This window comes from Bos grunniens, chromosome 9 (genome assembly GCF_055505025.1).
Source record: "Bos grunniens cultivar Pamir isolate PY7600 chromosome 9, Bosgru_T2T1.0, whole genome shotgun sequence".
In the NCBI taxonomy this organism is placed as follows: domain Eukaryota; kingdom Metazoa; phylum Chordata; class Mammalia; order Artiodactyla; family Bovidae; genus Bos; species Bos grunniens.
In genome coordinates, this window is record NC_141173.1 from 31,989,380 (window position 1) to 32,005,123 (window position 15,744).

The window sequence follows — 15,744 nt, forward strand, 5'->3', positions numbered from 1 at the left end:
TAGATAATATTTTGAAATTTAAAATTCCATTCTATGTTCTCCTCATATGAAGAGAAAATCATGATGTACAAGTTGAAGGATTAAACATGAAACTAACACATTTCAAAGTGAATATTTCTAGAGAAAAACTGTCTGTGTAACAGGCCATAAGTGGAGTCCCTCAAAAATCATTACATTGTCCTAATACATTTGACTTTCAGATTTTATTTTCTACTGGTCTCTTCAGCATCTTGGTCATTACTGAGTATGATATATCATTCTTGGAGCTCTTTTGTCAAAGTCAGTATAAGTTCAAGTCTAAGTAAATATGTCAAATTAAAGGTAATTACTTGAAATTTATCATTAGTAAATGGCCTGTTACACTTTCTATCATTGTAAGCAATCAGAAAATATTGAAACTAAATAAAACGTATGCACAAGGACTCTAGGGAAGAATTTAATGCTTACCAATATAAAAGTTATAAAATATGTAGGGCAGGAAACTGAATGTGGTGTTTTATATTTCTCAAATTAGTATTATGACATAAGAAGATGAAACTCCTGTGCGTATTTGCAGAACAATCACAAAAATTTTTCTCCCTTTTAGGAGAACTAAAACTTTTGGGGTCTACACCTGGAAGTCCTTCCCCTTCACCTTGCACTCAAATACTTTTCATCCTTAAACCTAGGCATCATATTGAAAACCTTTTCAGAAGAACATAGTATGAGGGCTTTTACCTTGCCAACAAAGATAGTTTACTGAGGAATTTTCAATGTAATTTGCCTCTTTCATTAAAAAGCAATCTCTTAAATTCCACTCAGGTCAGAATAAAATACCTTTATTCACCTAATAGGAGAAAGCAATGGCACCCCACTCCAGTACTCTTGCCTGGAAAATCCCATGGATGGAGGAGCCTGGTAGGCTGCAGTCCATGGGGTCGCTAAGAGTCGGACACTACTTCACTTTCACTTTTCACTATCATGCATTGGAGGAGGAAATGGCAACCCACTCCAGTGTTCTTGCCTGGAGAATCCCAGGGACAGAGGAGCCTAGGGGCTGCCGTCTATGCGGTCGCACAGAGTCGGACACGACTGAAGCGACTTAGCAGCAGCAGTAGCAGCAGCATTCGTGTATTTGTTCAAATTCTGCAACAGGACTTCCTGTTGAGGCCTTGACAAGCCTCTCTTGAAAGTATTTTATTCATCACATTTCAGAATCCAAATGAAGCTAGTCCGTCAATCTTCACTTACACAAAGTATAATTAGACACATTTTGGATTTCCCTTCTTACTTATATTGGGATACCGCATATCTTGCCAAAAAAAAAAAAAGGTTATTATCAGATCTACTTTTCTCTGGCTATGATGAGCAGTTAGCCAGTGGTTATTCTCTTGTGATATAATTCATACATTATTGCAGAGTGCCTTCTTAATTTGAAACAAGTTTAGTCCCTGCCAGTTTTTTATCTAAATGTAAGGAGATTATGTATCTTAACTGAGCCTAATATCTATCATGCAAACATGACATCTATCATGTCAAAACCATGAAATTCAGGATTTTTTTTTTTTTTTTGCAATGTCAAACCATGCCATATAGTTTGTTTTTTTGTTTTTTGTTTTTGTTTTTTTTAAGAAAAGTTGAATTAGTGAATTGTTTGATACAGTGGCATCAGATTCTCCTAAAGCATAAACTCCTCTCCTAGATTACATGTCTCAGTTCTGGAATCTGTACTAGCATATTTCATAAGTCATTTAGTGAATAGAAGCAATGACATTTATTAAGTAATCCAGCAGCAATCAGTAAAATAAAGAATACAGTACTGTGAAGAGATATCAGAAGACTGCTTAAACACTGAGAGCATTTGCCTAATGCAATGAATAATCCTAAGGTCATTTTTCAGCTATGTCTTCCCCTGTGAATGATGTGAAATGACCTTCCTAGTAGACTTGCATTCAATTATATGCTTCTAGCTATTTCTAGTGGAAATTCAAAAGTGAAAAGTCAAATTAAGTAGTCATGTTCTTATCCAAGGCCTACCTTTTCATTTTTAGATCAACAATAAAAGCCCATATATAACCTATAATCTGTAATTAACAATGTATTACAAAATTTCCATATACTTAATAGTATATAGCATAATGCCTATCCTTTAAAGTCATAGAGAAAAATATAAATTTTAAAGAGGGAAAAGGGAAGGCCATTTAATAGTTAAACAATAGCCTTCACATGTAAAACCTAATTGAATTGGAATTATTTAAACTAGAGAATAATCGACTGCAAGGTGACTTGCTGTTGAATATAGAAAGTATAATTATGAGGAGAATGCCAACTTGTACTGCATTCACCAAGAAAGAAATTAGAAATGTGTTAAATATCCTCCTTCCATTCTAGCCCCCTCGCCCACTTCCATCCCCATCTTCTCTGTATGGATCAAACAATTTAAATTGAAAATAGGACAACATCATTTCAGGGTATGCGTATCTAATCTTTCAAACACTGTAGTGAAAATGTTTGCTTCTATGTTAATACAGATAGCATGTAGTAAATGTCTTATGTCTTTCCAAAGAAAAGACTGGCCATTTTACTTATTCTTCAAATACGGTCCTACATTTTGAAATACAGAATATAAAATGACTGTTAAAAAATGCAACAGTGTTTGGGGAGTGTGAAATGAATAAATCATGTTAAAGAAAGGGAAAGAGAGAGAATGAGAGAGAGAGTTTTTGAGGTAGATACTCTTTAGATGTACTTATTGAGCAAAGAAAGAGACAAAAACACTGGCAAAGCAGTTTCCTGGGCTTACAGGGAAAAGAAAAGGGGGCTTCCCTGGTGGTCCTGTGGCTAAGAGTCTGCCTTGAAAGGCAAGGGACACCAGTTTGATACCTGGTCTGAGAATATCCAACATGGCAACTGAGCCCATTGGCCACAACTACTGAAGCCCACTAAGAAGCCACCAGGAGAAGCCCGTGCACCACGACAAAGAGTAGGCCCTGTTCTCTGCAACTAGAGAAACTGTGCACAGCAACAAAGACCCTGCACAGCCAAAAATAAACAAATTAATTACTTAAAATACCCTTTTTAAATGCTTCCTTAAAAAAAAAAAAGAAAAAGAAAAGAAAAGCACTGCAGGGGTGGCAAAGGCAGTATATTTTTCTATCATTTTTTCTTCCTACTTTCTGCCAACAATCATTCAGTAACAAATATAATAAAAACAGAATGAAACTTAAGTCACAGTTTATGTCCAGTGGGAGTAACAGAACTTGGGAGGCCTCCTAGAGTGTTCTAAGTTTACATCTAAGTGAAACAAAATAGGCTGGAAGGTTGACACTGACTACAATTTAAGTTTTTCTCTGTCTATCCCTACACATATGGCATGATTGATTACAAGCAGGTAGCAATTTATTAAGATTATTTGTATTCTTATTCCATATACTCTGTTATAATCCAGATATACCCTGAAAATGTGTTAAAATGTTATCTCTAACAAATGCCTTCTTCAGTTCAGTTCAGTTCAGTCGGTCAGTTGTGTCCGACTCTTTGTGACCCCATGAATCGCAGCACGCCAGGCCTCCCTGTCCATCACCAACTCCCGGAGTTCACTCACTCACGTCCATCGAGTCACTGATGCCATCCAGCCATCTCATCCTCTGTCATCCCCTTCTCCTCCTGCCCCCAATCCCTCCCAGCATCAGAGTCTTTTCCAATGAGTCAGCTCTTCGCATGAGGTGGCCAAAGTACTGGAGTTTCAGCTTTAGCATCATTCCTTCCAAAGAAATCCCAGGGCTGGTCTCCTTCAGAATGGACTGGCTGGATCTCCTTGCAGTCCAAGGGACTCTCAAGAGTCTTCTCCAACACCACAGTTCAAAAGCATCAATTCTTCGGTGCTCAGCTTTCTTCACAGTCCCGCTCTCACAACCATACATGACCACAGGAAAAACCATAGCCTTGACTAGATGGACCTTTCTTAGTCTATTTAAATAGACATGGCCCTGCCACTTGATGCCAGTAATGGGTTGACAAAAGGCTACAACATCAAAAATAAGAGCTAATATATTTCTACCCAAATGCCTGGCTCCATTTGAAGGTAACTGATAGAAACTCTTTGACAATGACGAATCTAATCAAAACACAAACTAATTCTTTACATTTCTGCCAGATTACCGTCGATGCACCCCTTCGTTTTCTCTTACAAATCAATTTTTTCTCATCTTCCCCAAAAAGAATGATGAAAACAGATTACTGACATAAAATGCCCTGTGGACCTAGTTGAGTCAAGTTAAGTATTATAGTGCCTGTCAACAGATATTTGGCCTTAACTGTTGTAATAATGGAAACCTACATAAAAGGTTAGTATGACTACAAATGCAAAAAGTTATTTCTGCAATTTTTTTTAATTGGGGTATAGTTGCTTTACAGTGTTGTGTTAATGTCTGCAGTACAACAAAGTGAATCAGCTGTATGTATACATAAATCCCCTCCCTCTAGGACCTCCATCCACCCACCCTATCCCACCCCTCCAGGTCAACACAGAGCACCAAGCTGAGCTCCCTGCACTACGGATGGATGGATTGTTGCACTTATGACTAGATTATGTAAGAAAGGGGAGTGAAGAGAAGATTCCTGATTATATTATAGAAAAGCATTAGAAACCATATAACAGTCACACAGAAAAGCCATCAACAACCCCAGAGTGAATTCCATGGAGCTTGTCATATTTGCGCAATCCAAAAAATGGAGGAGTTTCATAACTTTAAAATAACGACTTCCACATAACGAACTCCGCTGTGGAAAAATCCTGCATATATTCATCATATACTCAGAGGTTGTAAAATAAGTGCTTTCCTGACTCAAAATGAGTGACAGTCTTGCTAGAATTTTGGCCAAAATTATTTTCTCCTATCTTTATGAACAACTTCTGCATGGCTTCAATTCTCTTAATGAGTAGTGCAAAAAAATGTCAAATATTGAAAGGAAAAGAAACACATTTATGTATCGTTAGCTTGGCAATGAATTCAGATCCTCATCGCAAAAATATTACAACTTAAATCCATCTTACAAAAGCCAAACTAGATTTTTCAGAAAAGGAATTGAAATATCTGATTGCACATTCATGCAAGCAATCAGCTAGCCAAAGAAGGACAGTAAAAAAGACATTTTCTAATGTCCGACAGCATTCTGTTTCCAGGGATGTGTTCCAGGTCTTAGGTCATGATAATCAACCTGCCTGTGTAGTCCCTGAACTCCTAACTCCATATTACCTCTTCCCTGTCAGTATTTAAGTTGAAAACACACCTGCCTAAATGCCTAAAGCTTAGAGCTAAATGCCTGCACAATACAGCTAAATGGGCTGAATGCAACCCAACATAGAACCTTCCAAACATGTGTGTGAAATGCACTGAGAGAAGCATTTTTATGCAAAAATGACAGAAAATGTAATCGAAAAGAAAACCTCTAACAAAGCCATAGCCAGATGGTGTCCTTTATTGGGGGCCAGCTCATATTTCTGAGCTTTTGAAAATGTCACAGCTTATTGCTGCTCAATTCTAGATTTACATCCTAAATTTGGGGAAAACCCTTCTCATGCTAATATTATGATCTCTTTCACATTTGTCTTGTAATTTACCATTTAGAAAATGATTTAAATTTTTGAAGCAATTTTTTTACACAATTTTTTGCAGACAATATATGTTCAACATAGAAAAACAGGAAGCAATGTGAAAAACTTAAAGTAAAAATTAAAAGTAAAATTGTATTAAGGATACTATTGTTTGTATTTTGCTTTAAGATTTTTTTTTTACTGCATACCTGTGTTCAAATTAACATTTAAAACATTTGATTAATATTTCATTTAAAGATCATTACATATTAAGTACAATAATCTTAAAATGAAATAGTGCAGGAGACCTGGGTTTGATCCCTGGGTCGGGAAGATCTCCTGGAGAAGGGCATGGCAACCCACTGCAGTATTTTTGCCTGGAGAATCCCTTGACAGAGGGGCCTGGTGGGCTACTGTCCATGGGGTCATAAAAGAGAGTCAAACACAACTGAAGTGACTTAGCATACACGCATATGATATCTAGGATAACTTTGTGGGTTGTTTTTTGGCTTTGATTTGTTTTTCTATTTCTAATAATGCTGCAGCAAGTATTCTTAACCTATAATTTGTATTCTTATTAAAACGTTTGCTTAAATTTCTAGAAGTAGATCCACCATGCCAAAGTGTATTTGTAACTATAATGACATGCTACCAATCATCTAAAAATTCCTCAAAGATCAAAAAAGGTTGTAAAAGTCTCGTGTCCAAGTCTTTCTGACCACAGACAATGGTCGCCAGGCTCATCTGTCCATGGAATTCTCCAGGCAAGAATACCGGAGTGGGTAGCCCGTTCCTTCTCCAGGGGATCTTCCTGGAGACCAGGGATCAAACCCAGGTCTTCTGCCTTGCAGGCAGTTTCTTTACCATCTAAGCCACCAGGGAAGCTACCTAAGTGCTACAAAACCTCAAAAACATATGATCCAACAATTCCACTAGTGGGTATATATCTGAAGAAATTGAAAACATTATTTTAAAAAGAGGAATGTATACATAGGCTGTTAGTTTCTTTAGGTAGATATATTCCTAAATATTTTATTCTTTTCGTTGCAATGGTGAATGGAATTGTTTCCTTAATTTCTCTATTTTCTCATTATTAGTGTATAGGAATGCAAGGGATTTCTGTGTGTTGATTTTATATCCTGCAACTTTACTATATTCATTGATTAGCTCTAGTAATTTTCTGGTGGAGTCTTTAGGGTTTTCTATGTAGAGGATCATGTCATCTGCAAACAGTGAGAGTTTTACTTCTTTTCCAATTTGGATTCCTTTTCTTTCTTTTTCTGCTCTGATTGCTGTGGCCAAAACTTCCATAACTATGTTGAATAGTAATGGTGAAAGTGGGCACCCTTTGCAATAGCCAAGATATGGAAGGGCTTCCCTAGTGGCTCAGTGGTAAAGAATCCACCTGCCAATGTAGAAGATGCAGGTTTGATTGCTGGGTCAGGAAGATCCCCTGGAGAAGGAAATGGTTACCCACTTCAATATTCTTGCCTGGAAAATCCCATTGACTGAGGAGGCTGGCAGGCTACAGTCCATGGGGTCACAAAAGACTCAGGCAAGACTTAAAGACTAAACATAAGATATGCAGTTCAGTCGCTCAGTCGTGTCCGACTCTTTGCAACCCCATGAATCGCACCACGCCAGGCGTCCCTGTCCATCACCAACTCCTGGAGTTCACCCAAACTCATGTCCATCGAGTCGGTGATGCCATCCAGCCATCTCATCCTCTGTCGTCCACTTCTCCTCCTGCCCCCAATCCCTCCCAGCATCAGAGTCTTTTCCAATGAGTCAGCTCTTCACATGAGGTGGCCAAAGTATTGGAGTTTTTCAGCTTTAGCATCAGTCCTTCCAAAGAACACCCAGGGCTGATCTCCTTCAGAATGGACTGGCTGGATCTCCTTGCAGTCCAAGGTACTCTCAAGAGTCTTCTCCAACACCACAGTTCAAAAGCATCAATTCTTTGGCACTCAGCTTTCTTCAGAGTCCAACTCTCACATCCATACACGACCATTGGAAAAACAATAGCCTTGACTAGACGGACCTTTGGAAGCAAACTAAATGCCCATCAATAGATAAATGAATAACAAAATTGTTTCATTCATATACACACACACGCACACGTATATATACACACACAATGAAATTATTAGCCTTAAAGAGAAAAACATTCTGCCACTTGCAACTATGTGGATAGACTTAGAAGGTAATATGCATAATGGAATAAGTCAGAGAAGACAAATACTGTATGTCATCACTTAAATGCAGAACCTAGAAAATAAAACAAAAAATATAACAAAGAGGATATATATAGAGAGAATAAACTATATATAGATATATAAAATAAACTAGTGGTTACCAGTGGAAAAGAGTTGGAGAGAGAAGCAAAACAGTGGTATGGTGTTAAGAGATACAAACTACTATGTATAAAATAAATAAGTAACAAGGATACATATTATATAGAACAGAGAAATATAGCCATTATTTTGTAATATCTTTAATTGGAGTATAATCTATAAAAATATGAAAAACTATGTTATACACAATTGTGTTGTACCTCTTAATTATACATGATTTTTATTTTAAAAATAAGTAAATTTATGGAGAAGGCAGTGGCACCACACTCCAGTACTCTTGCCTGGAAAATCCCATGGATGGAGGACCCTGGTAGGCTGCAGTCCATGGGGTCGCTAGGAGTCGGACACGACTGAGCAACTTCACTTTCATTTTTCCCTTTCATGCATTGGAGAAGGAAATGGCAACCCACTCCAGTGTTCTTGCCTGGAGAATCCCAGGGACGGGGGAGCCTGGTGGGCTGCCATCTATGGGGTCACACAGAGTCGGACACGACTGAAGTGACGTAGCATAGCATAGCAAATTTATAAAATTAAAAAAAATAATAATAATCTTAACCAGCCAATCAGTAGATCCCATTGTAATTAGATAAGCATGCTTAAGCAATAATTCAAATAAGCATTACTATGAAAGTATTATCCATCTGCCCACAACACTTCACTTAGGAAATCCTGGATTCCTGAATCTACTGTACCTCTGCAAATTTGCTGTTTCCTTTAGCCCATGGTTTCCTGGGAGTTGTAATTTCTGTCTAGGATTAAAACATGATGCACAAGAGAGAAGGAACAGCGTTACACTATACAGACAACCAAAGAGTACTTGATATTTTATCCAGTTTCGTAGAGCCCCTGCATCCTGTAATCAAAGGGCTGACTCTGTACAAGGTATGAAGCTTTATTCTAATTTTTTGTTATAGAAAGTAAGATCAAATTCAAGCCTGGTAATGATTTTCTCAGTCCAAAACTATTCCATAATTATTTTTTAATTTTCCCAATTACATTTCCTTTTCATTTGCTTATGCCATTTTGAAATGTTTTCTTTTAATGTATCTTCAAGAAACATTTTTTGGGAAAGTATAAGCTGCAATCAAAAAACTACTTTTAATTGCCAGTCCTGTTGCTTCATTATGAAGATATCAAAACTTATTTTGAACATGGAATGGAGCAGGGATACACCCTTACTAGGCAGCTATGAAAACTGAAAGCCAAAGTGATTAAATGGGTTGTATAAGATGAAACAACTGGAAATTGGTGGAGTGTGATTAGAGATCAGGTATTTAGTTTTCATTATAATCTCTTTTCAATCTTACAAGTGACAAAAATTTGAAATGATATATACTGTTAGTAACAACTGTAATAACATAGCAAGAGGACAGCAGTAAGGGATTATTGGAATTAAGTGATACTGTAAGTTTCTCTAGTGCTTCATGGTGAAGAAATTGACAAAAATCTATTATGTAGTCAACACTGATATTTGAGATATATAATCAAAATATAAGCAGCAAACTATTCCACACGTGCCATTAAAAGAGGTAGATCAGATCAGATCAGTCCCTCAGTCGTGTCCGACTCTTTGCGACCCCATGAATCGCAGCACGCCAGGCCTCCCTGTCCATCACCAACTCCCAGAGTTCACTCAGACTCACGTCCATCGACTAAGTGATGTCATCCAGCCATCTCATCCTCTGTTGTCCCCTTCTCCTCTTGAGTCAATTCTTCACATGAGGTGGCCAAGGTACTGGAGTTTCAGCTTTAGCATCATTCCTTCCAAAGAAATCCCAGGGCTGATCTCCTTCAGAATGGACTGGTTAGATCTCCTTGCAGTCCAAGGGACTCTCAAGAGTCTTTTCCAACACCACAGTTCAAAAGCATCAATTCTTCAGCGCTCAGCCTTCTTCACAGTCCAACTCTCACATCCATACATGATCACAGGAAAAACCATAGCCTTGACTAGACGAACCTTTGTTGGCAAAGTAATGTCTCTGCTTTTGAATATGCTATCTAGGTTGGTCATAAATTTCCTTCCAAGGAGTAAGCGTCTTTTAATTTCATGGCTGCAGTCACCATCTGTAGTGATTTTGGAGCCCAGAAAAATAAAGTTTGACACTGTTTTCACTGTTTCCCCATCTATTTCCCATGAAGTGATGGGACCAGACGCCATGATCTTCATTTTCTGATTGTTGAGCTTTAATCCAACTTTTTCACTCTCCACTTTCACTTTCATCAAGAGGCTTTTTAGTTCCTCTTCACTTTCTGCCATAAGGATGGTGTCATCTGCATATCTGAGGTTACTGATATTTCTCCCGGCAATCTTGACTCCAGCTTGTGCTTCTTCCAGTCAACATTTCTCATGATGTACTCTGCATATAAGTTAAATAAACAGGGTGACAATATACAGCCTTGACGAACTCCTTTTCCTATTTGGAACCAGTCTGTTGTTCCATGTCCAGTTCTAACTGTTGCTTCCTGACCTGCATACAAATTTCTCAAGAGGCAGATCAGGTGGTCTGGTATTCCCATCTCTTTCAGAATTTCCCAGTTTATTGTGATCCACACAGTCAAAGGCTTTGGCATAGTCAATAAAGCATTTCCAGATGTTTTTCTGGAACTCTATTGCTTTTTCCATGATCCAGTGGATGTTGGCAATTTTATCTCTGGTTCCTCTTCCTTTTCTAAAACCAGCTTGAACATCAGGAAGTTCACGGTTCACATATTGCTGAAGCCTGGCTTGGAGAATTTTGAGCATTACTTTACTAGCGTGTGAGATGAATGCAATTGTGTGGTAGTTTGAGCATTCTTTGGCATTGCCTTTCTTTGGGATTACAATGAAAACTGACCTTTTCCAGTCCTGTGGCCACTGCAGAGTTTTCCAAATCTGCTGGCATATTGAGTGCAGCACTTTCACAGCATCATCTTTCAGGATTTGAAATAGCTCAACTGGAATTCCATCACATCCACTAGCTTTGTTTTTAGTGATGCTTTCTAAGGCCCACTTGACTTCACATTCCAGGATGTCTGGCTCTAGGTCAGTGATCACACCATCATGATTATCTGGGTCGTGAAGATCTTTTTTGTACAGTTCTTCTGTGTATTCTTGCCACCTCTTCTTAGTATCTTCTGCTTCTGTTAGGTCCATACCATTTCTGTTCTTTATCGAGCCCATCTTTGCATGAAATGTTCCTTTGGTATCTCTGATTTTCTTGAAGAGATCCCTAGTCTTTCCCATTCTTTGTTTTTCTGTATTTCTTTGCATTGATCGCTGAAGAAGGCTTTCTTATCTCTTCTTGCTATTCTTTGGAACTCTGCATTCAGATGTTTATATCTCTCCTTTTCTCCTTTGCTTTTCGCTTCTCTTCTTTTCACAGCTATTTGTAAGGCCTCCCCAGACAGCCATTTTGCTTCTTTGCATTTCTTTTCCATGGGAATAGTCTTGATCCCTGTCTCTTGTACAATGTCACGAACCTCATTCCATAGTTCATCAGGCACTCTATCTATCAGATCTAGGCCCTTAAATCTATTTCTCACTTCCACTGTATAATCAGAAGGGATTTGATTTAGGTCATACCTGAATGGTCTAGTGGTTTTCCCTACTTTCTTCAATATAAGTCTGAATTTGGCAATAAGGAGTTCATGGTCTGAGCCACAGTCAGCTCCCGGTCTTGTTTTTGCTGACTGTATAGAGCTTCTCCATCTTTGGCTGCAAAGAATATAATCAATCTGATTTCGGTGTTGACCATCTGGTGATGTCCATGTATAGAGTCTTCTCTTGTGTTGTTTGAAGAGGGAGTTTGTTATGACCAGTGCATTTTCTTGGCCAAACTCTATTAGTCTTTGCCCTGCTTCATTCCGTATTCCAAGGCCAAATTTGCCTGTTACTCCAGGTGTTTCTTGACTTCCTACTTTTGCATTCCAGTCCCCTATAATGAAAAGGACATCTTTTTGGGGTGTTAGTTCTAAAAGGTCTTGTAAGGAGTATGCAAATGAGTAGTTCTAAGAAGTAATGCAATTAAATAAAAATTATATTTCCAGGTCAGAGTGGAAACAAATTTACAGTCTCTGATATATTTGTCTGTAAAAATTAAAAAAAAAAATCAAACACTTTATATTAGTATCTTTGCGTAAGAACACCAGCCACCTTTTTGTTACAGAAGTAAACTTAAGTAATTATAGCATTGATGATGGTAGATTAAGGAAGAGAGCTGGGTTGTAGAGTTTTCTACAATACAAAGCAGAGAAATAATCAGGTGGCATCTATGAACAAGGACTATCTACATATATCTTAAATGTCTATTGTCTTTATAAAAAAGAAATAATTTTTTCCATAATCATCGCCATACTACACTATACTACCCAATTCAAGAGAATCATATTTTGAAGCCATTAGAGTCACATAGTGCTACAGAGTGAATTGTAAATTCCAAAAGTCTGTATGTCGAAGCTCTAAGTTTCAATGTGATGGTGTTTGGAAATGGGGCTTTGAGTGATAAGACAATTAAGTTTCAATAAGATCATGAGGATGAAGCCCTTATGACGAGTTTGGTGCCCTTATTAGAAGATAAAGCCAGCAGAGCTCTCACTCTCTACCATGTGAGGACACAGTGAGTTGGTGGACATCTGGAAGCCAATAAGAGGGCCCCACTGGAACCAAATTGCCTGACACTTTTCTTGGACTTCCCAGTCTCCAAAACTATGAGAAAGACATACCTGTATTTAAGTCATCCAAGTCTCTGTTATTTTTGGTTACAACAGCCAGAGAAGACTAACACACATAACCATTCTATCAGTTTCTCATTTCTATCATTCATTTAGATACTTTCTAGTCTATCAGGCAGAAATAGAAATTAGGATAGCATATGGTGGTACTCGTAGAAAGGATCTGTAGCTTGTGAGAAGAAACTGTTAAAACTCTTGATTGACTTTCATACTTTTTTGATTCTCTAGGATGAAAATTATCTCATTCAGCAGTTCTTAGTGGGGATGGGGTGGGAGCAAGCCTGGAGATAGAAACAGGAAGAGGGATAGCATTCTCTGAGGTCCCTTCTTCAAAATGAGTAGGTTCAAAGTAGAATGCAGACATGTATATTTTGAATGAAAGTGAAAGTGATGTCACTCAGTCATGTCCGACTCTTTGCGATCCCATGGACTGTAGTCTACCAGGCTTCTCTGTCCATGGGATTTTCCAGGCAAGTGTACTGGAGTGGGTTGCCATTTCCTTCTCCAGGGGATCTTTCTGACCCAGGGATAGAACCCAGGTCTCCTGCACTGCAGGCAGACTCTTTACCCTCTGAGCCACCAGGGAGCCCAATAAAGTTCTTCAACTCTGGGCTAGAGGTATATGAGATAAACTCTTTAGCACAACATTTAAGGAAGCACCAAAAAGTTTAGTAATCAAGATTACTGACTATTGATCATTTCAATATAGTATTTTACTGAAATATTTTTAAATGCAAAAAATCAGTGTTGAATAAAATCAAATATTAAAGCCAGAATGCTACTCTGTACTTGCATGACCCTGTCTCACTCACCTCATCCTGATCCAACCTGTTCCAATAAAACCTTGTTTATAAAAATAGAGGCCACCCATGGGGCATTGCTTCCCAATTTGATTTTTTTTTAATATTTAAAAATATTGCATTACTTAAATTTTATATGAAAGTGAAAGTGTTAGTCACTCAGTTGTGTCTGACTCTTTGCAACTCCATGGGCTGTAGCCCACCAGGCTCCTGTGTCCATGTGATTTTCCAGGCAAGAATACTGGAGTGGGTAGCCATTCCTTTTTCCAGGGAATCTTCCCAACCCAGGAATTGAACCTGGGTCTCTTGCTCTGCAGGCAGATTATTTACTGTCTGAGCCACCAGGGAAGCCCAGATATATTTATGCACAAATACTGTTTGTCTTGATTACTCAGATTTTCTTGATACCCATTTCAATTTTGCACCCCAAAGTGGCTCACTTGCTTTAACTCAATCTTGAACATGGAAAGAACTTAAAAGCACTCTATCATTTTTGAGAATTCATAAAACATTTTTAAAAAGAGTAAGAAGTAAGCTAGGCAGAGAAAAAACAAATCACAATTTCAGCATGGAACAATTTAGGATCAAGCCTGTAGTTACCAGAAATTAGAGTACATACTATATGCATCAACTCAGCTTTAGATCTGAGAGTCTTCAGCACTCAAATACATGAAGAGGGGCTCTAAAAGCAATCAAAGCACTCTATCTTTAGCAGGTACTTGTTAAAAGAAAATGTATCCTCTTTCATACATGAATGATTAAACTAGGGTGGAAAATATGAAAAGTCCAATGCAAAAGAAAAGGGTAGCATTATTTCAGAAGAGAATCAATATTTTTAAAATAATACAAAAAATATAAAGGATTTTTTTTAAATTAATTTTATTCTATTCTCAAACTTTACATAATTGTATTAGTTCTGCCAAACATCAAAATGAATCCACCACGGGTATACATGTGTTCCCCATCCTGAACCCCCCTCCCTCCTCCCTCCCCACACCATCCCTCTGGGTCGTCCCAGTGCACCAGCCAATACCAGCTCCATGTTTTAAAATTTTCATATATAAATGCCTGTATGAACCAACATTAAAATATCATAAAAAGAAGTAGCTCAGATGAAGGTAATTAACTAAGATGAAGGCTGAGATGAAAGAGCAAGTTAAGAAAATAATTTTAAGGACACAAAAATGGAACTGATTAATTTAACCTACTGTAAAAAGAATTTAACGAGCAGAAATGACTAAGAAAATTAACTTTTTAATATGTGATACAGAGACCAACTTCAAAAGTTATTTCAGATTTTTTTTTCCAGAGGAAGAAAAATAAACACAAAAATCCCAATATTAAGAAAATATAATAAATATGGAAAAAGAGAATTTTCTTTAAATATAGAGATGCAAGTTGATAATACAATACCAATAAATTTAGTTAAACCAATAAGCAAACTTATGAAAAGGAAACTTAGCATAGTTTTAAAACTATGGGTTTTAAAGGAACTAAACATGAAGCTCAAAATAATGCATAACATACAAAATAGATGAAAATTAAAACATAGATATATCTTGGTACAGTTTTTAAATTTCAAAAAAATGTGTGTGTATATGTAATTAATGTATATGGAACAAAAATAAGACTGGCTTAAACACAAATATTTCAGTTCAGTTCAATTGCTCAGTCATGTCCGACTCTTTGTGACCCCATGAATCGCAGCACGCCAGGCCTCCCTGTCCATCACCAACTCCCGGAGTTCACTCAGACTCACGTCCATCAAGTCAGTGATGCAAGAATTATAAAATATTAACTGTGAGATGAAAGAAAAAAAGAAAAAGCAATAGGTCTAAAATGGAAGATAAATAACACTATTTTCCCTAAGCTAATATATGAATTTAATGAAATTACAAACAATATCTTAAATGAGATGTTCTAAAATCGATCAAGAAATTTGAAATTCCATAAAAAAGTATAAATGCTCGAGAATGGCTATGAGATTAAAGAGTAAAATAATAAAGCATTCTTGACATATATTAAACATATTTTGAAAATGTAATGATATTTTATAGAAGAATAAACATTCAGACCAATGATAAAAGATAATGGGAAACAAATACAATGGTATATGACAAAGTTTAACACAGTGCTTGTAAAGCAACCACAAGTTTATGTTAATTTTGTTAAAGAGTACATTACTTGTTAAATGTTACTTAAAAATTAGGTGGGCTTCCCTGTTGGCTCAGTTGGTAAAGAATCTGCCTGTATAGCAGAAGACCTGGGTTTGATTCCTGGATTGGGAAGATCTCCTGGAGAAGGG

The 15,744-nt window shown here is 37.3% G+C and overlaps 1 long non-coding RNA gene across 7 annotated transcripts in view; it reads right to left on the reverse strand.

Annotated features, from left to right (window-relative positions):
• The window catches only part of LOC147365747 (uncharacterized), a 298,664-nt gene that overhangs the window by 113,350 nt on the left and 169,570 nt on the right, over nt 1-15,744 (reverse strand). The window contains exon 5 of one of the 7 annotated variants that reach the window (XR_015132699.1): nt 14,674-15,237. The exons of the other annotated variants lie outside the window; for them this stretch is intronic. This is a non-coding gene — a long non-coding RNA (uncharacterized LOC147365747). Of the gene's footprint in view, nt 1-14,673; nt 15,238-15,744 lie in introns of those variants that run through there. 7 annotated transcript variants of the gene reach the window in all.